At 44.6% G+C, this 20,156-nt stretch overlaps 1 long non-coding RNA gene across 2 annotated transcripts; it reads left to right on the plus strand.

Moving 5' to 3' along the window:
• The first annotated feature begins 3,133 nt into the window (after nucleotides 1-3,133).
• LOC149367442 (uncharacterized) lies at nucleotides 3,134-19,779 on the plus strand. Of its 2 annotated transcripts, XR_016284864.1 has the most exons (4): nucleotides 3,134-3,471; nucleotides 15,274-15,516; nucleotides 17,941-18,013; nucleotides 19,443-19,779. It is a non-coding gene; the product is annotated as an uncharacterized LOC149367442 (long non-coding RNA). The 2 variants fall into 2 exon arrangements; XR_016284863.1 differs by lacking the exon at nucleotides 3,134-3,471 and having other exon boundaries at nucleotides 10,632-15,516.
• The last annotated feature ends 377 nt before the right edge of the window (nucleotides 19,780-20,156 follow it).

A 20,156-nucleotide genomic window follows, 5' to 3' on the forward strand; every position in this document is an offset into this window, starting at 1 on the left:
AGTTCAAGATTACAGATGGTCGACCGCGACAAAATTCGCACGGCTTTTTGTACCGAGTTCGATTGCGACGGGGAAAAGTGTGTCAGTGGTGTAAAAGGTGAATACGCGGCACAAAAATAGGCTTAGAGCAGATTAAAGTTTCTTTTTTATTGAGGAGTGCGCCTGTAAACGCATCAAGAGTGGAGCATTCAACAGTTCGGGCATCCAGTGCATTCCAGATACGTGTCGTCTTGGGGAAAAAAAGAGTCCTTGAACATAATGGTTTTACACGTGAAACCCTTAACCTTTTTGCTGTGGAGTGAACGGGTCGTAAGCGCTTGAATGTATTGATTTTCGTCTATTCGTGTTTTGTCGTTGTACAGTAAATAATAAAACTTTAATCTTTCACTGTGCCGAGGTGATTCCAGTGTTTCCAAGTTAGCAGTCTGTAAGAGACAGGTGGGGGAGAAGCGCCGACTATGGGAGTTGTAAATGAACCTCGCGGATTCGGGCTGAACGTTTTCTCGTTTCATTGTGTTCGTAGTTGTGATAGGGTGGCTGCGTATTTCAAAATCAGTCTAAAATCTGTTTTGTATGCTGGTAACTTTATTTCAGGCGGTGACTTCCCGAGGGTTCTTCATAGATATATCTCAGTCGTTGCATTGCTTTACTTTTAATATAGTCTATGTGCTGGTTCCAACTGAGGTGAGGTGTGATTATGATTATGATTCCCAGATACTTAAAACTTGACACTGCTGTTAGATAATGGTTGCCGATTTGGTATTTAAAGGTTAGCGGTTCTTTCTTTCGAGTTACAGTCGTTGCAGCAGTTTTTTTGGTGTGAATAGTCATTTGCCATGCGGAACACCAGGTCTGTAATATAGCAAGTGATAAGTTTGGTGTGAATAGTCATTTGCCATGCGGAACACCTGGTCTGTAATATAGCAAGTGATAAGTTTAAGGGATTCCGCTAGGTGGCGCCACCCTGGTTAGCTGGCTGCCTACCGCGCTCTGCTTTAACCTGCCCCTGGCCTGGTCCAGGGCCTCGCCCGCCCCTGGATTTACACTCCATCGCTTCAGGAAGGCTCCCGAAGCACGTGGAAACCATCGGCATCACGGCCCGCTGCCGAACTGGCCCTCCAAGCGTCTCCAAAACTGTGAAGCGGCGCGGCGCCTCGCTAAACCTAACGCGCCGCACCTGCACCGCCGCAATGCAGCGTCTGACTAAGCCCCTGCAGCCCAGACCCACCGATGCCGCCACCGCGGGGCCTGTTCCAACCACGTCGACAGCTGTCTCTCAAACGGGTACGTTAAACGCCGCCCACGCTACCGAGCACATTCCTGCCGCACTGCACGCCTTGAGCGACGCTGGAAGCACCGGATCGACGGCCGCGGCGCAGCCGGCAGCGTTCGTCGTCGGCGCAGCGTCCACACCTAGCCAACTCCACGCTATAAGGGACGCCAAGAGCTTCGGGGCCATAGACGCGTTGCAGCCGGCTGCGTTCGTCGCCGCCGCTGGAGCCGTTGCACCTACTCCAGCCAAAGGTCCCACTGACGCCAAGACCTCCAGCCCGGCACGCGCGTCGCACACTGAGACTCCGGCTGAGGACTCAGACATGGACCTTACGACGTCCCCGGCAGACGACACTCCTTCCCAGGAAATTGGCTGGACCACCATCGGTGCCAACCGTAAGCCTGGCACCGCACCCCAACCCCGCGCCGAGCTCATCACAGTTGCCATCCAGCTTCCCCCTGGAACCCTCACCCCAAAGCTACCTCTCTACGACGTACTCGCGGCAGTCGCCTCCGCTGCACAACTTTCCTTGAATACCAATGCCGACATCACCCTTCAGGCCAGGCCAGCCCAAAGCCTTGTGTTTCTAAAGACTCATTCTCCTCTCACCGCCCACCTCCTACTCTCTGTCACGCATCTTCAGCTTCATGGTAAGCCTGTCACCATGAAAACTTATTCCCCCCATCCTCCCATTTCATGCCTTGGCGTCATCCACAACGTCGGTGGCCACTTCACTCCTGATGAGCTCATGCATGACCTGGAATCTTTCAAAACAGATATTCTCGCTGCTCGCATGATGGGATCCACTCAATCAGTGCTCATAACGTTCGCTGGTACCGTCATCCCCCACTTTGTTTATTTCAAACGCGTTGCCTTCCGGTGCCGTCCTCATAAACCTAAGCCTCCCACCTGCACCCGTTGTCTCACTCTAGGCCACCGCGCCCATCAATGCCCCCAGCACAGCGTTCCGGCCAAGTGCCGTCGCTGTGCTGCTCCTCTACCCGCTGACCCTTCCGCTCATGTGTGTGCCCAGCCCTGGTGCGTTCATTGCCAGGTGAACACCCACCCCTCCCTCGACCCCACTTGCCCCTTCATCCTTGCTAAGCAACGCGAGTGTGCTAAAGCTGCATATCTCCGACGCCTAGCTTTGCGCCGGGCCACTCAACCCACCACCCCTTCCTCCTCCTCCTCTAATCATGAATCTTCATCATCTCCGATCACGTCACCACCAGGCTCCTACGCCGCCATAGTTAAAGGATCCTCGGTGCCAGCGTCCCTCTCTTCCACTACACCACCCTCTCCATCCTTGACTGACGAGAGCCGCTCCTTCGACCTCCGGCTCGCAATGCTGGAACGCCAGCAGCGAGAGCAGCAGCGCATTTCCCACGATCTACAACAGCAGATACATGCCTTGACTCAAACCCTCCAGACAACCACCTCCTCTCTTACCTCCCAGCTTAGCAAGCTAAATGAGCACCTTGCCACGTTCACCACTCCTTCCTCCAGCGCCCAGGTCGCCCCTTTGGCTGACCTTGTAGAAACCACAACACAGGCACATCACACTCGCTTGGTTCAGCTGGAAACTTCGGTTCTCCAGATCCTTACCACCCTGCAAGAACAATCAAAGCAATTGGAATCCTTCGCATCTATGCTCCAATCCGTCCATGAGTCACTGCCCCCGGCAAAAAAGAAGGAACGCGTACCATCGCGTTCCTCTCCACTATCATAATGGCGTTTGGCGAGGACCTCGAGATTGTGCAGTGGAACTGCCGAAATCTTTGCCACAATAAGACCCCCATCCACCAGTATCTACTCACCCGCCCCTCCCTACCTCAAGTTCTCCTTCTCCAGGAGACCCGGACGCGTGTTTCCGTTTGCTAGCCGCTACAGACAAGCCCAATGTTGGCCACGCCCGTTCCCGACAAGTGCAATGTTGCCAAAACAGACGCTGCAGCCAAGTTCAGTGTTGCTCACGCCCGTTCCCGACAAATGCAATGTTGCCAAGGTGTTGTCTGCTGTTGCCATGACGCCCAAACAGACGCCCCGCTGGGTGAATGCTAGGGAGCCTACATGTTGCGCGCCACCGTCTTTTTACGTGTAGGCTCTCTAGTGAATGCAGAAATGCAGCGCCGCGTCTTTCCTGGCCCAAGTGTATTGTAGCAACGTTTGCCTGGCCTGCATATGTGCGAAAATTATCGGTGAGTGGTTCAGCGGTAGAGTGAGATTCCTGGCCTTTCAAGCCAGCATTGGTGGCACTTGTTTTGATTGTCGGTGATTTGACTGTGTAACTGTCGCTTTTTTGAGTCTTTTCTCTTAGCGGGTTTCGTGTAAAGTCCACGGCGGAGTGGTTTTTGTATGATGTAGGTTTTGAGCGTATATTTTCGTGGTTTACTGCAAAAATGGTCGTGACAGCCCGTACTCATTGTGCCCATTCTTCGTCTTAGGTTGTGGCACAATTTTTTCAAATTGCTGAATCGTCAAACTCATATCTATCTCACACCTCTCATGAAAGCTGCAGTTACGGATGACGTTGTCGCAAAACTGAAATAAGGGAGCTGGAGTCAGGTAACCTAGAAGAGTGCATTGGGCTGTAAGATCATTTCCTTTAGACATTGTTGCAAACAGTTTCATGATGGCATATACCTGTTGTCTTATCTTATATTGGACACAGGAATGATGATACGTCCACACAAAGTACTAGTGTTAAACGGTTCCGAGTGCAAACAGTAGGCGTTAGTAATATTGCACCCACTGCTCTGTGTGTAATCTGAGATGGATGTGGCAGCCACATATTTTCTGTGATTTTGTTGGTAGTTCCTAAGCATAGATGATCTGAAAGTGCAAGCGTCTCTCATCTAGAGACCAGCTTTCCATGCTTGGCATATGTGCTTGCTCCTTTTCTCCAATGCGTAATGAGTACTCTTTTGGTGTAAATCGTACCTTGATGGAAACAGCGCTGCTAGCGATTTTTTTAGACAATTTACAACTTCTACATTGACACTTTGTTCCTCAATTCAATAATGAAAAAGTTAGCTAATTATGCTGAACTAATTAATTAACTTTGAAGCACAAAAAAAAAACTGCAGACTAGATCCATAGGTCGGCACACTCACTCTTGAGTGCACTCATATCAGCTCACATGTGAGTGAGTGGTCGTGCGTGTGAGTGGATGCGAGTGCGAGTGAGTGTGGGTGGTGATGGGTGTGAGTGCGAATGAGTGGACGTGAGTGTGAGTGAGAAGTTGTGATTGCTAGTGAGTGATCGTTGTGAATGCAAGTGGTCATGAGTGTGAGAGTAAGTCGTGAGTGCGAGTGGTTAAGAGCGTGAGTAGACATGAGTACGAGTGTGAGTGAGTGGTTGAGAATGCGAGTGGTTACGAGTGTGAGTTGACATGAGTGTGAATGCGAGTGATTGGTTACGAGTGTGAGTGCACATGAGTGTGAGTACGAGTGAGTGGATGTGAGGGTGAGTGGCTGTGAGTGCGAATGTTATTGAGACACCCCCCATGGTGCCGAGGTATGACTAGGTCACATGACTCTGAACTACCCTCAGTTGGTCTCACGCAGCTAGGACATTCTGTGTTTTTTAAAAGCTTGGATACTTTTAGCTGGGGCACCTCGTATATGACGCATGATAAAATATGGTAGATAGCAACTGCATACCGGAAAAAGGTGCAGTGGGAATAAACAATCATAACAAAACATTTTATTAAGCATGCTCAATTTTACAAACGTATTAAGGAGCACCACAAAAAGAGAACACAATACTATATAAAAGCACTCAAGCAATAAAAGCCGTACACAATAAACACAGGGTTCATTGGCATGGCAAATGAAGGTATTTAAAAAGTACACACTTTCAAGTTTTTATGGAATGATGCTTCTGTACTCGATGATTTGATGATTGTTAGTAGTGAGTTCCAGACACAAATTAATAAAACATAAATGAACAAAATGAATAATGAATAAAAACGAAATATCATCATTTTTCAAGCCAGGTATAGGGCTGTTGTCCTCACCAATATCTCTCACGTATTCCAATTACTCCGCGGAATTAAATGCCCTGTACTTTTGGTACACTTACTACTAACTTTGCATAAGGGTTCCTAGGTCAGCACTGAACCGTAGTTTATCTCAAGCTTGCCTAGAGAATAAACTCGTGCCAGGACAGAAGCATTGCATATTTGAAACACTTTCTCTGCAATTTATTTATTTATTTATTTAGAGCATACTGCAGTTCCAGTGAAGGGCCCTGACAGGAGGGGCACAATAAGCACAAAACAAATTTGTACAAGTCAAGTCATGAAACAAAAGCAATTCAATGATGATGGTGGTAGCTGATTCCACTCGGTAATGGTGCGGGGAAAAAAAAGAAAATTTGGATATGTTAGTTGTAGCAGCTCTGCATGCAGCACACTTGTCCGTTTTCGTTCGATGTTATATGAAACTAGTTGGGACGATGTGCTGTCTTTAAAAGACGTGAATGACGCATATAATGCTTTTTTGTTCAAAGTTAAAACTGTCTATGATAAATGTTTTCCACTAGTCCATCCGCGCAAACGCAATCCAAAGAAGCCGTGGGTTACGCAAGAACTGCTGCACAAAATAAGGACCAAAGAGAAAATGTTTGCGCAATTCATGAAATCACGGGAGCCTTCCAAGCTTGAGAAATATAAGAAATACCGAAACCAGCTGAATAGAGAATTGCGAACTGCTAAGCTAAGCTATTTTAGTAATGCGTTTTCAGTGGGGTCCAATAGAAGTGTTCACAACCAGTGGAACCAACTGAACAAATTACTAAATCGCACCTCAAAAACAACTATTACGACAATAGTGAAAGATGGTATACCAAGAGGTGAGGAGGAACTGTGTAATGAATGTAATAATTACTTTGTTAACATAACCAAAACATTATGCTGTCCCTCTGACACACCTGTGGGTTACGCGTATAATACACCATGCATTCCTGAATCCCTGTTCATGTATCCCACTGATGAAGGTGAAACAGTGACAGTGTTTAGAAATCTAAGAAATAGCAGAGCTGAAGATAAAGATGGCTTTCAGATCAAACCCTTCAAATTTGTAGTTAACATACTAGCTCCAATACTAATGCATATCTATAATCTAGCTATAGAATCTGGTGTGTTTCCAAAAGAAATGCAGGTAGCAAAAGTGGCTGTCATTCACAAAGGTGGTGCTACCTCAGATATGGCTAACTACAGGCCTATTTCCATTCTTCCGATATTATCCAAAGGTCTGGAAAAGATTATTTATGTGAGAATCAATACTTTTCTAGCCAAACATTCAGTTCTATCAGACAGTCAGTTTGATTTCAGAAAACAAAGGTCCACGGAAACAGCACTAATTAAGCAAAAAGAAATAATAATAAATGCGTTTGAGGAAAAGCTCCTTGTACTAGGAATATTTGTTGATTTTTCCAAAGCATTTGACCTGCTTAATCATGCTTTACTGGTACATAAACTCAATAACTATGGAATTAGAGGTAACAGCTTATCTTTAATTGAATCATATCTGAAATATCGTAAACAAATCAACCTTGCAAGCTATCCTCTCTGGTGTACCACAAGGCAGCATTCTGGGCCCCCTATTATTTAATATTTACATTAATGATATATTTCGTGCTCCCCTTCCTCTCAACATAATAGCGTATGCAGACGACCTCAAAATGCTTTCTTCAGGTAACACAGAAACAGACCTGCTAGAACACGTCAATAAGTTCTTAGAATTCTTGCGTCAGGGGTCCTTTAAGAACTACCTAAGGGTAAACATCACGAAGACCAAAGCAATAACATTCTGAGCTAAAAACAGAATGGTGCGTGCAAATTTTGACCTTTGGTTAGCAAACAAAAAAATTGATGTCGTGCCAGCTGTGAAATGTCTTGGTGTTGTTTGGACCGAATCACTTAATTGGGATAAACATACTGAGAATATCTGCGCTAAAATAAACAAGATTAATGGCATCCTATGCCGCCAGAGGCATACACTTCCGCCTAGAGTTAAAGTATTAATTTACAATGCATTAATATTACTACATATAACTTATTGTCTCATGGTCTGGGGGACAACAACCAAGCAAAAGCAAATGAAAATTCTAATGGCGCAAAAACGAGCAATTAGATTAATAGCTAATGTGCTGTGGTGTACTCATACGGGTTCCTACTTTGTAAGGTTCAGTATAATGAAAATCTCTGAGTTATTCCCATTCAAGTTAATCTCTATGTATAAAAATGCTGTTTCAACTATGAATGATTTCCTCTTATCAAGTTTCAACCTCATTCGTTCGATTCCATCTTATAACACACGGAACAAAATGTTATGGTCCGTACCTTTCTGCCGCACTACATACGGTAAGCAGTCACCGACATACAGTCTACCACATTACCTCAATATTGTGCACAAGAACAACATCATACTTGAAAAGACTTCACGGCATAAATTAATAACACTTATTCCTTTGTTTCAATGTGCATAATTTTTGACGTCATGATTAGAACATATATATATAGCTTTGTGTATCTTCTTTCTACTTGATTTGTATCTCGGTTGATTATAAATGCGTTTCCTGTACATAAATATTTTGAGCAGTTTCTTTTGTCAAATAATGTCGAGTGATAATAGAGGCATAACATCATGCAAATGTTAATGTATATATTTTGTGGCTGTATTTTCTTTTGTGCTTGTGAGTGCGCTCTTCCACTGCTGTTGTGATTAGCTGCCAGGCGATACCGCCGGCAGAGGGCGCAGGGTGGCCCTCAAGCTGCACCAATGCAGCCTTTTGCCTTGCGTCCTCTCTCCTCTGTTACTAATGTAACCTTGTGAGAGTTAATAAAGATGTATGTATGTATGTATGTATGTATATGTATGTTTTAGTTAAAAATGCAGAATCAAGCCTGCCTTTCACAAATGCACAGAACTGTCTCAAAGAGGAAACTTACTGAAGCGTTTTAACACACAAGGGCAAAAACACTGACTGGGCTGCTTTACCAATGGCTGTTCTGACAGAGTTGCTCGATGGGAATGCTTACAAGGTGATCTTGAGGCCCAAGATCAGATTATGGTTGATTGGTGCAGCAAGCATATACTTTCTAGAAAGCCCAAGAGGGAACCTAAACTCAAATGTCAGCATGTGTTAGTTAATCCTCTAGGTCATCCTGCTAGGATTGCAGCCACAGCAGAAAAAATGTGAAGTTGCTTCCATGCATGTTGCACAAAGCATTATCTATCCTAAGTTTCTGTGTACTCCATAAATGCAGAAAGATGACCCCTAGAAACTGCCAGAAGGCCCATGTTAGGTCCAACAGGTTTGCAGCATAAGAATCCAGGTATCTTAAAGCTTCCTGCTACATTTTATTCCATTGCAAAGAAAGTAACTTCGAACACTCTGTGGACTGCAGCTACTAGCCTGCTAAATGTACCTATTAATTGAAACAGGTGCAGTCAGACTTCACAGCCTTGGCAAAAGAAAAATAGGAAATTGGAAAGGGGTAGATAATGCAGCCAGCACTACAGCAGAAACCCTCCCATAACCAAACAGTAAACATGAACATTCATCGTGAGAGTCACTGAATGGAAGAACTGTAAAGTGAGAGTGTGATTGATTTGTGTCCTAAGTCTGTGTACACAATGCTGTATCAAAAGTATCGTTACAACAGGATGAATATATTCTCAAAGACTGAATAGAAAATTCCTGTTGACAGTGTCAGCATGGAGCCTCTTGTTTTGTTTTGAGTTTCAGATCGCTATCTGTTTTGGGGCAAGGAGAATGTTGGGGAATGGAAGATGCCCTTGGAGTGCACATTCAAAATGTAGTCCATTAAGGGAAACACCCAAGGTGAAGTACATTTCAATTAGGCAGTAATTACTCATGAGTTTGTACTTGATCGCAATTATACGGTTGTAGAGCAAAGCTAAACAGCTTTCTCAGAACCTTTGCAGCTGAAGGGAAATCCGTCTTAGTCTGGCGATAGAGCCAGGGACCACTGCCTGCCTGGGCAGTCACTCTACATTTAAGCTAACCAGGGTGCCTAGCAGATGCCATGGTGAGGCCGAATTGATCAGCAACCCAAAGCAAGAACGGTGTTAGTCTCGCTCTGAGTTGTTGATCAATTAGCTCTCTTTATCTAAATGGTGTGAAGCTTCTGACACCATGAGACACTGTGCAGGAAATAGTTGGTGATAGCCCTTGGCCTTTTGCTTCTGACAGCCTATGCAAAAGTTCTCGAGGCAGCATGGTCGCATTGCATTAAGTGTACGTCTCTTCAGTCTTCTTTAGATGCTTTAAATTAATCCGGAGCCCTCCACTAAGACGACCCTTGTAGCCAGCGGGTTCTTTTGGGATGTTAAACCGTACAATTTACAATTTTTTTCACGCGCGGGATGCTGGAGCCATAGATGGGGCGGAGAGAAAGTCAAGAAGAGAGGCAATCCATTGATCTTTACGCTGCTCACGAGGCATGACGCAGGTGGTGAGTGAAGGCACAGCGGAGTGGAGGGCGGAGAGGCTGGCAAGCTCGGCCGGGAGCGGGACAGGGCATCAGTGTCCTGGTGCTTGCGGCCCGACCAATAAACGACATGTATGTTTTATTCTTGTAGACGGAAAGCCCATTGAGCAAGGCCGCCGGAGCGAAGAAAGCCAACATAGGGCATGGTGGTTGGTGATCACGTGAAAATGAAGCCCATAGAGATAAAGTCTAAACTTGCCAAGGGCCCAGGCAATGGCCAAGCACTCTTTTTCTGTCACGGAGTAGCTGGATCCGGCTTTCATGATGGTGCGACTGGCGTAAGCAATGACACATTGTTCGAAGCCAGACTTGCTTTGGGTGAGCACAGCCCCGAGGCCAATGCCACTGGTGACCGTGTGTGGTTGGAGCTTTGCGGGTCGAAGTGATGCAAGATGGGTGGTGCCATGAGGAGACTTCGCAAGGTGTTGTAGGCGTTGTCACAGGAAGGCGACCAACTCGAAAAAATCCACGTTGCTGCCGAGAAGCTGAGTTAAAGGGGCAACAATGGCCACAAAGTTGCGACTAAAATAGGAACAGAGGCCTAGGAAGCTGCGCAGTTCCTTAATGCAAGTAGGTTTTGGAAATGCAGTCACAGCATGAAGTTTGGCGGGGTCGGGGCAGACGCCCCCTTTTGACACACAGCGTGGCCTAAAATTTTCAGTTCACGAGCAGCAAATCGACACTTCTTTAAGTTCAGCTGAAGGCCGGCATCCGTAAGGCAGGTTAAGACGTGCTTCAGCCAGGACTGATGAGTCGCAAAGTCGGGCGAAAAGATCACGATGTCGTCGAGATAACGGAGGCACTACTTCCACTTCAGGCCGCACAGAATGGTGTCCATCATGCGCTCAAAATAGCTGGAGCATTACAGAGGCCAAAAGGCATGACATTAAATTCATACAGGCCATCAGGGGTCACAAATGCAGTTTTAGGGCGATCGTTGGCTGCCATGGTGACCTGCCAGTAGCCAGAGCATATATCGAGAGAAGAGAAAAGTTCCGCTCCTTGAAAGCAGTCCAGAGCATCATCAATGCGGGGAAGAGGGTAAACATCCTTTTGCGTGATTCAGGTGGCAGTAATCAATGCAGAAGCGAATAGAGCCATCTTTCTTCTTCTCGAGTACCACGGGTGAGGCCCAGGGATTGTGTGAGGCCTGAATCACGCCGCTCTGAAGCATGGTGTCAACTTGTTGTTGAATAACTTAGCGCTCACTGGCGGAGACACAATATGGGTGCTGACGCAGAGGGGCGTGGTTACTGGTGTCGATGTGGTGGGCGACAGTCAACGTGCAGGTCAAAGTGGGTTGGTGTAAATTGAAGGAGGAACGAAAGTGATGAAGCAGTGCGAGAAGTTGAGTGCGTTGAGGTGCAGGGAGAGAGGCGTTGATGGAGGGAAGGAAAACGTCTGGAGGTGAAGTGTCGAACGAAGTGTGGAGGGCATCTACGTCGAGGGACAGTGAAGTGTCAGTCTCATCGCAATAGAGAATGAAATCAATGATCTGGACGGTACCAAGGCACTCACCGCGACACACAATGGAAGCATATGTAAACAGACTGGTCATGAACAATGCGCTAAGGCCAGCTGACAGGGTGAGGACGGCGTAAGGTATGGGCATGTACTTGTGGCACAGAAAGAGGCGATGGTGTAAAAAGTATGTTGCCGTCGCGAACAAAGTCAGAAGCGATGGGCACAAGAACAGAAGAACAGGGAGGCAGTTGAGTGTCTTCAGCAGTGACGGCTTTGGCAGGAGCAGCAGGAGGGGCATCGGGCGACAAAGAACCGCTGAGAGCAAAAAGAACTCGAGTTCAGCCCGAGCACCATCGATGACTGCATTTTGGCGCGATAGGAAGTCCAAACCCAAGATGATTTCATGAGAACAGTTTGGCAGAATGATGAATTCAATCATGTAGAGGAACTCCTGAATAACGACGCGAGCTGTGCACGTCGCTAATGGCGCAGTAGCCTGCGCGCTTGCGGTGCACAACGAGAATCCAGAAAGTGGGGGCGTCACTTTTCGCAAGGAGCGGCAAAAGGCGACTGACTAGCGAGGTGGAGCTACAATGGACGTTTTTCCAAGAACTCTCGTCCAGCAAACTTTTGTCCCCGATAGTACAAATGTGAACAGTGGTGTGTCGCGTCCGCGAAATATACGGTGCGGCACTGCTGCATTCTTGTACACGTGGCTTATCTTGGCCTGCATTCTTTACCCATTCTTGTGAAACGCAATACGACGCCTTGAGAAAAGGGATTGAGACTGCAAAATTAATAGCTTCGCCACATATTCCGTGAACCTCCATGAATGCTAGCACATCCATTCAGCCGCTGCTGTGGTTATTGTGTTCGGCTTCTGACCCGAAAGACGCGGGTTCGACCCCGGCAGCTGTCGTATTTCGATGGAGGCGTTAATGCTAGAGGCCCATGTACTGTCCGATGCAGTGCACGCTGAGGAACCGAAATCAATCCTGTTTATTTATTTATTTATTTATTCAAAATACCTTACAGGGCCCAGAAGGGCATTGAGTAAGGGGGCAAAAACAATAGATTAAGCAAATAGGAACAATGAGTTAAAAACAACGCGTGATACAAGGCAAAAAGTAAACAAAATTATAAATATACAGGGCAAAACGTAACTACAAGACATACATCACCGCATCGAAAGAAAAAGCAGTAGCCATAAAAAATATACTAATGGTTGAAATTGCACAAGAAACCAAAACTTAATACTATACCAACGAGAAGAAAAGGGAACCAAGGACACAGAACAACCTGAAACAAGACACAATGTCGTTAAAGAAAATGTTTGTGCAGCTGGTCTTGAAATGATTGGTGGTTGCCGATAGATGCGGTACAGTTGGGAAGATCATTCCAAAGAATAATGGCACGTGGAAGTGCAGATGAATTGAAGGCTAGGGTTCTTCCGTAAATGCGTTTAATGCTGTACTGATTATGTAGGCGGTGTGAAATGCGTGAAGGCTCTTCGAGGGGCAAGGGAGATGGCCTGGTGCTGTGACGATATTTATGAAGTAAGCATAAAAGAGCGATGGAAAGGCGAATATGTAATGGTTCGAGGGAGATATCAAGTTTGATCTTAGTGATGCTGGACGGGGGTGGTACTTTTGTGTGATGAAACGAGCGGCTCTATTTTGTACGGGTTCAAGCATGTTGATTAGGTAATTTTGATAAGGAGACCACGTAGGTGAAGAAAATTCTAGTTGAGGACGCACGATTGTTAAGTAAGCGACTTTTCTAACGTTATTAGGGGTGTTTCGCAAGTTCCGCCGCAGGTACCCAAGTGATCTTGAAGCTTTGGCACAGATGGATTGAATGTGCGTGGCCCATAAAAGATTATCCGTGAGGTGAATACCTAAATACTTATAAGATGATGCCCGAGACACTACAGTACCTTCAATGGAGTACGAGAAATTAGAATTAGTACGCTTGCGGGTGAAAGAGATAACCTTGCATTTAGATGAGTTGAGCATCATTTGCCATTTACTACACCAATTTGAAATTAAGTTCAGGTCAGTTTGGAGAGCAAGGTGATCATCCATAGAATTAATGGGCCGGTAAATGATGCAGTCGTCAGCAAAGAGTCGTATAGAAGAAGATATGTCTGTGGCCAAGTCGTTAATGTATATTAGAAACAATAAGGGGCCAAGAACACTGCCTTGGGGTACGCCAGACTCTACATCACTTAGTGGGGAGGTGAAATTGTTTACTGTAGTGAACTGCTGGCGAAATGAAAGAAAGTTTTGTAGCTATGACAGGGTTAAAGAATCTAGGCACAGAGCAGACAATTTTGAGAACAAGCGGGAATGTGCAACACGGTCGAAGGCTTTAGCAAAATCTAAAAAGATACAGTCACTTTGAAGGTTAGCATCCATGTTGAAATCCAAGTCAGTTGTAAATTCTAGCAGTTGGGTGTCACAAGAAAAACCTTTCCGGAAGCCGTGCTGATTAAGAAAAAAGAAAGAATTAAGTTCCAGATGGCAGTAAATGTGGGAAGCGACAACATGCTCGAGTAATTCACAGCAAATGCAGGTTAGCGAAATGGGGTGGTAGTTTTCTGGTGAATTTCTGTTTCCACTTTTGAACACTGGAATGATCTTAGCAATTTTCCAATCTGTAGGAAGTAAACCAGATGATAATGATTGCTGATAGATGAGGCATAGAATTTCACTGGAGATTGATACAGTGTTTTTCAATATTTTAGAATTTATGTTGTCAACACCAGCTGATGAGGAAACCTTAAGATTTGCAATGAGACGAGCGATACCTTCAGCGGTAATGGTAATAGGGGCCATATATTGGTAATCACGATCAGGAACAATGTATATGTTGGAATGATCTTCCCGAGTGAACACTGACGCAAAATATCTGTTAAATGCTTGGGGACATTCACTCTCCGAAAGCTGCACGTGATCGTCGCTGTACAATGAAAATTGGTTGCTAGTACTGTCGGGAGATATCACACGCCAGAGCTTTTTGGGATTAGATTTTAGGAGGGCGGGTAGGTCATGAGAAAAATATTTTTTCTTTGATGCCCGGAGGGCCGAATAGTGAGATTTTAGACAATCATATTTTTTCCAAGCATCCGATGTAGATATACCAACCGAGCTTTTCTGTACAAACGCTTTTCTTTGTTTCGATGACGGCGGAGAGATCTATTGAACCATGGATTAGATTTGTCGTTTGAAATTGAAACCAAGGGAACATATTTGTAAACTAGATTGGACATCATGATCTTCATGATCTTATAAAGTACCCAGTTCTGATCGACGGACCTGTCTGCAAATGAGGGCAAGAACGTTTGAATAAAAAAATCATTAAGTGCAATATTCATATCTCTATAATTAGCTCTACTGTAATCGCGAATTTTCCTGGATGTAAGACCTTGAAACGCTAATGGGACATTAAGTCGTAGATGAATGAGCTTATGGTCACTAAAACCGTCAAGGAGTAACACTTCGTTAATCGTTTCGGGCGCATTGCAGAAAGCTAAATCTAAAATGTTTGAACCGCGAGTGGGTTGGTTAATCACCTGAAAGAAATTAAAATCTAACAATGTTGATAAGCTCTGTTGAGGCGCGGCAAGATGACGACAAATGTCACCAACCAGTAAGAGACAGCATTTCTAGACCTCCGATATACATATACAGCTTCTAAAGTTCTGCTTGAAATATTACTCATGCCTGGCAGAATTGCCGCTGCCGTGACGCAGACGCGACTCATACAGAAAAAATAATTGTGCCGCTTTCGGGAATAACAGCGTTTCAATGGCAAAAAAAAAAAAACAAAGTCGCTTGCCGAGTTTCGGTTTTGATTTCATGGTTGGCAGTTTTGTGTAAAATCTATTCTTTCGTTATTTTTGCTGTCAGCTCTCATTATTTTTATAGTGCTATTGTGGTGTCGTTTCTTACGAATTTTGAGCCATGCTTCCAGCGCATTTCGCATCAGTTGCAAAAAAAATTGCATTTCGTAGGTGGCGCAGCAGCGCCATCTGCCTGGGACGGCCTGCCTATCGACATCAGCATCATTCTCTGCGTGCCGCGGGTTGTTTATATCTGTGGCTGGATTGGTGCTGTTCGTGCTGTTCGTGTTTTTGTTGCGGTCGTGTACGTTCCAGCTTCAGTTTATTGTGCAGTTGTAACACTAAGTGCATTTTTAAGCGTAAACAAAAAGTCATCCTGCAGTGTTCAAGTATGACACGTTGGAACCAGTTCAGGTGAGCTCTCCGTGCTGCGCAGCTGCCTACACGGCCTTCTTTGGTACTGTACTAATTTATGAGAAAACAGCGGTTGAGGTACCTTATGGTCACTTTTATTTTATCATTTACTTTTATTTTATCATCCAGAAATCTTGAGTCACAGTCATGACCTTGTGCTGCACTGCTATCTTCTATTTTGTCAGCCTCAAAAGTTTGCGGAATGTGGCTGTATAGGAAAAACTTCATTGCTGTGCCTTGTGTACCAGTTTCCTGGCATTACACCAGTGAATGGAGCGTGCATGTTCTCTCATGATTGCCTTGCAAATGTTGCTATGGGTTATGGCGCATGTATATGGGTTTTTCTGCGCACCCAAATTTCGTTGGGTTTTGTCAAGATCATACATGTCAGAAGGGCTGGTGGTTATTACATCAGAGCAGTGTGAATGTGAAAAATGTACTGCAGTGGGTAAATGAAAACTAAAAAGAATGGTACAAGGCAAAGCTGCCGAAACCGCTCACCAGTTCTTGAAACAAAGTGAACATAGCAGCACTAATTCTGTTTGGGCGAGTAGGTAATGATCCATTTTCTTCAGCAGTTGTGTTGCTTGTCTTCATTTCATGTGTCCCCTCTTTCCGCACTGTTTAACAATGATATCACTACTATGCCTCACCATTTTTTACCTAATGTGTTTCTCTTGGGTGGCTTGCAAAAATGGCTCACGCTGGCATATCATGGTCCACTGAATGTTAAATTATGGAATAACTTGGATGGTTCTCTGTGTGCATTGCCGAATAATCAGTTTCAAAGAGAACTGCCATACCATTTCTTTGACATTGCTGTAATCAAATGCTGTGTAACCCATCCCTGTTATGCCTCTAACAGAAGAGACAGCAGTATGTGTAAGTAAATAAAAAATACTCGAATGCTTCCTTCTCAAAATTGACGCCATGTAATGACACCATTTTAGTGAGCAAATCAGTCATGAACTGATAATTCTTATCACATGCTTTGTAGCGTTTCAGTGCCTGTTTTTGTCAGCCTGTCTGTAAAGGCTTTCTTTGTTATTGTTTAGGCGAAGTAAGTGCCGATTATACCAATGCGCAGTGTTAGTGCATGAATCTGTCAATGAGAGCAGCATGTTTATTACTGAACAGGTTCCAGTTGACCTCCACTGAACGTGTTCAAAAATTGAGAAGAAAGTGCTCAGAAAAAACTGTCAACTCAGCATTTATTTTGGCGAAGTTTGCTCGGTTGTAGCACTTGATTTGTTTGTTGCGAGTTGCTTTTTTGTGGGGCTCGAAATTGAGATTTCCCGTGATTATGGAACAATTAGTAAGGCCTTCTAAAAGCGTAATATTGGAACAAAGGTTTGCTGGTTAGGATAAGATCAAGAACTGTGGTATAACGACGCGTGGGTTCAGAAATATGTTGTTGCAATAAAAAAACAAGGCAAGACTGGAGGAAAGTCTGAGCTTCAGGATCATTAGCTGGAGCTGTTAGTGAGGACCAACTAATTGCTGGAAAGTTAAAATCACCTATCAATAGTAAGCCTGAATTAGGAAATTGAACAGTAACTTCCCTTAACATTTTGCAGAATTCACATAAAATTAAATGTTCATGTCAGAAGGGTAGTAAACACCAATAATGACATCCGTAGAGTCACATTTCACACGAACCCACACTGGCTCGAGGCATGACATGACCTCAATAAGCACAGCAGTGACTTTTTTGTAATGGCAAGAAGTACACCCCTACGGCTTACGCGGTCACAATGAAGTATGTTAAATTCGGAGTCGCAGAGGAAAATGCAATTGTCAGGAACCATGTCATTTAACCAGGTCTCGGTAAGTGCGATGATAGACAAACTGCATGAATCAATTAGTGAAGAAAGAGCCTTATTTTCAGATGGAACGCTTATGTTAGTGTACAGGAAACTAACATGTGTCTCGTCCCCCCTTTCTGCGTCCTTCGTGAAGTTCGCGCTGTTTTCGTGTGTGTGCTAACATCTAAATCAGTGTGGCGCTGCATGTGACTGAGAGTGTGGTTTGACTGCCAGTTTATGAGGACTGGAAGGAATACATCACTCGTTTAACATCCGCACTGTGCAGAAGAGTTGTCCAGTTCCTTAACTTATGTTTCGAACAGAGAACTCGCAGTGCCTTGGTGCGAAGTACATTGTAGGAAATGTCTTGTTCGTTGAGAAGGGGTCTGGTCTCGCAGCATCAGTACTAGTAATTTTTATTTTTGGTTAAGTACACAGACAATGAAGACAGAGGAAAGGATGACACACTGCTGCTGCTGCTTGCCATTTACTGTTCGCACTCTTGCACAGACTTGTGCAGTAAAGAGTGCTGGCACTGTGAATGCATAAGCATCATCATGACTGAAGGTTTTTGCAGTAAAATGTCGGAAGGAGTAGACGTGCATTTTTTTCTTTTCAGACTAGGAATTATTTCTGCTCAGACAATTTCTCGGTTTATCAGAAATGCTTCTTCCCGTGACAATATGTCAAAGGTATGTTGGCATCTGCATACTCTGCAACGAAAGTTGAGGAAACCACCATTCTGTGACTTTGACATTTTTGCAATGCTCATGAAAACAGTCATTTTAATGTACCCCAGTCTGCCGTTGAAGAAACCATACCTAAGACAGCGGGATCCAATGTACAGTGAATCCTGCGCACTGAACAAATCTGATATTATGTTTGTTTGTTTTTTCACATTCTTTTCATGCAAGAAATGGCTGGCCTAGTCATCTGGCATAACGATTGCAGCTCGTCTGGCACAGAAAACAACCACTTTGACATTGCATCACTGTCCGATTTTCTCTTGGCTATATATATGGCAGTTTGGTTGCTCTGATGAGCAATGAGGAGACAGTGCCTTAATAAAGGGCTGCTTCTGTACAATTCATTCCACCGTAAACTTGTCAAGACAGCTATCGTGAAGACAGCTCTTGAATGTCATGTTCACACCATGTTGGCATCAGGTCCTCAAACAATGCACACTTAGCAGAAGCACAGTACCTTAACTACATTTTGGCCAATGTTGCTGAAGGCTTCACTGATATAGTCTCCAGGGCACCTTAGCTGTCGCATAGCTTGAAGAAAATCAGACAGCGAAATAATGTCAGTGGTTTTTTCGTGCATAGCACAAGCTGCAGTACTTTGTTGGATGACGGGGGCAACCACTTCTGGAAAAAAAATGTTCAAAGATACATGGAAGGGAAAAAAACTTCACTGCACAATATTCATTGTATATTAGATTCTGCTGTCATTGGGCAGGTGTTTAGAAGGGCACACTGGGGTATATTTTTTCTTTCATCTCCTCATGCCACAGTTTCACCTGAGGCTGCAGGATGTGAAGATAAATGTTCAAATGGCCATCTCCATAAACGTTTAAACATTGTAAGAAAAGAATGGAAGCTTCCTCAACCTTTGTTGCGCCAACCTGCGTTGCAAATTAAGCAATGTTTGGTATTGAGATATGACTGCAGTTAAGCGCAGAAGAACTCAGCTTAACAGCAGTTCGAAGCTCTAAATTTATAGGTATAAGCAGCAGGAACAATTTTAGTCCAACCAATGAGGGATGAAACTGAAATTAAACTTTGGGAGTTAGACAGGTCCCACGCTTGACCTCAGCTTTGACACACACTCTAGCATCGATACTGCTGAACTGGGGAACGGCTCAACTCAGCAGTGCAGTGTCTGTCATTGTGGAGCAACATCAGAATTGGGATTTGCTCAGGGAACATGCAGATGGTGCTGTCATGAACAGAGAACCATATGCAAACAGATAGGTGTACCAGGGAATCTGTGACTCCAGTACAAAAGGTGCAAATGCACACACAAACCTAGAAGGATTCCGCAAAGCCAACAAAGCCCACCTATACATTGGCTCACCATCGTTGTCACAGATCAGCCAAGAAATCGCATTCTTTGCAGGAAGGTCACAGGCAAATGAATGTGCGCATCAATGACATCCTCCTTGCAAGTCTTCAGGAATGCCTGCAGCTGATGCAGTAGACCCAGGAAGTGGTGAACAACAAGTCATCTACAGGGCTATTGTGAATACAACAGCAAACGCAGAATCGGACACCCAGTGCTAATCCTGACATGTCTCTCAAGGCCTGGGAGGCATTTCGCACTGCAGTGCAATTTTTGTGACCAGGAAAATGTTCAAGTTTCCAAGATTATAATTTGGAATTCACTGCTTGCTGTTATGCAGAAAAGCATACTGTAATCTTAGTGTATATATCTGAATAAATGTGTGTTTGTTTTATTTTTCTTCCCAATTTGTTATGGACAGTTTTGATGGAGGACCAATGTACCATAATTAACGAGGCACGCCTGTATAACCATACAGTATCCAAAAAACACCACCTGGTTTTGCATGATATGTATGGCCTTCCTAAGAAACATCCCTCGTCCCTGCTATGACAAAACAAATGCAAAAATGGTAGAGCAGTTAGTTGAGCTCACAGAAAAGGTATTATGCAAAACTTTCTGAAGTAAACAGCAGCCAGCCAAACAAGTGTCGGTGCTCATTTTCAGAGTCCTTTCAATGCTCCTGTTATGAGGAAGCCCACTAACTTTGCATGCATCTTCTACTGCTGTGCCTGTATCAAAGGATGAACAGCACGATAAACACTGCCACTA

Source organism: Amblyomma mixtum, chromosome 1 (genome assembly GCF_055824585.1).
Source record: "Amblyomma mixtum isolate Tamu chromosome 1, ASM5582458v1, whole genome shotgun sequence".
Lineage (NCBI taxonomy): Eukaryota > Metazoa > Arthropoda > Arachnida > Ixodida > Ixodidae > Amblyomma > Amblyomma mixtum.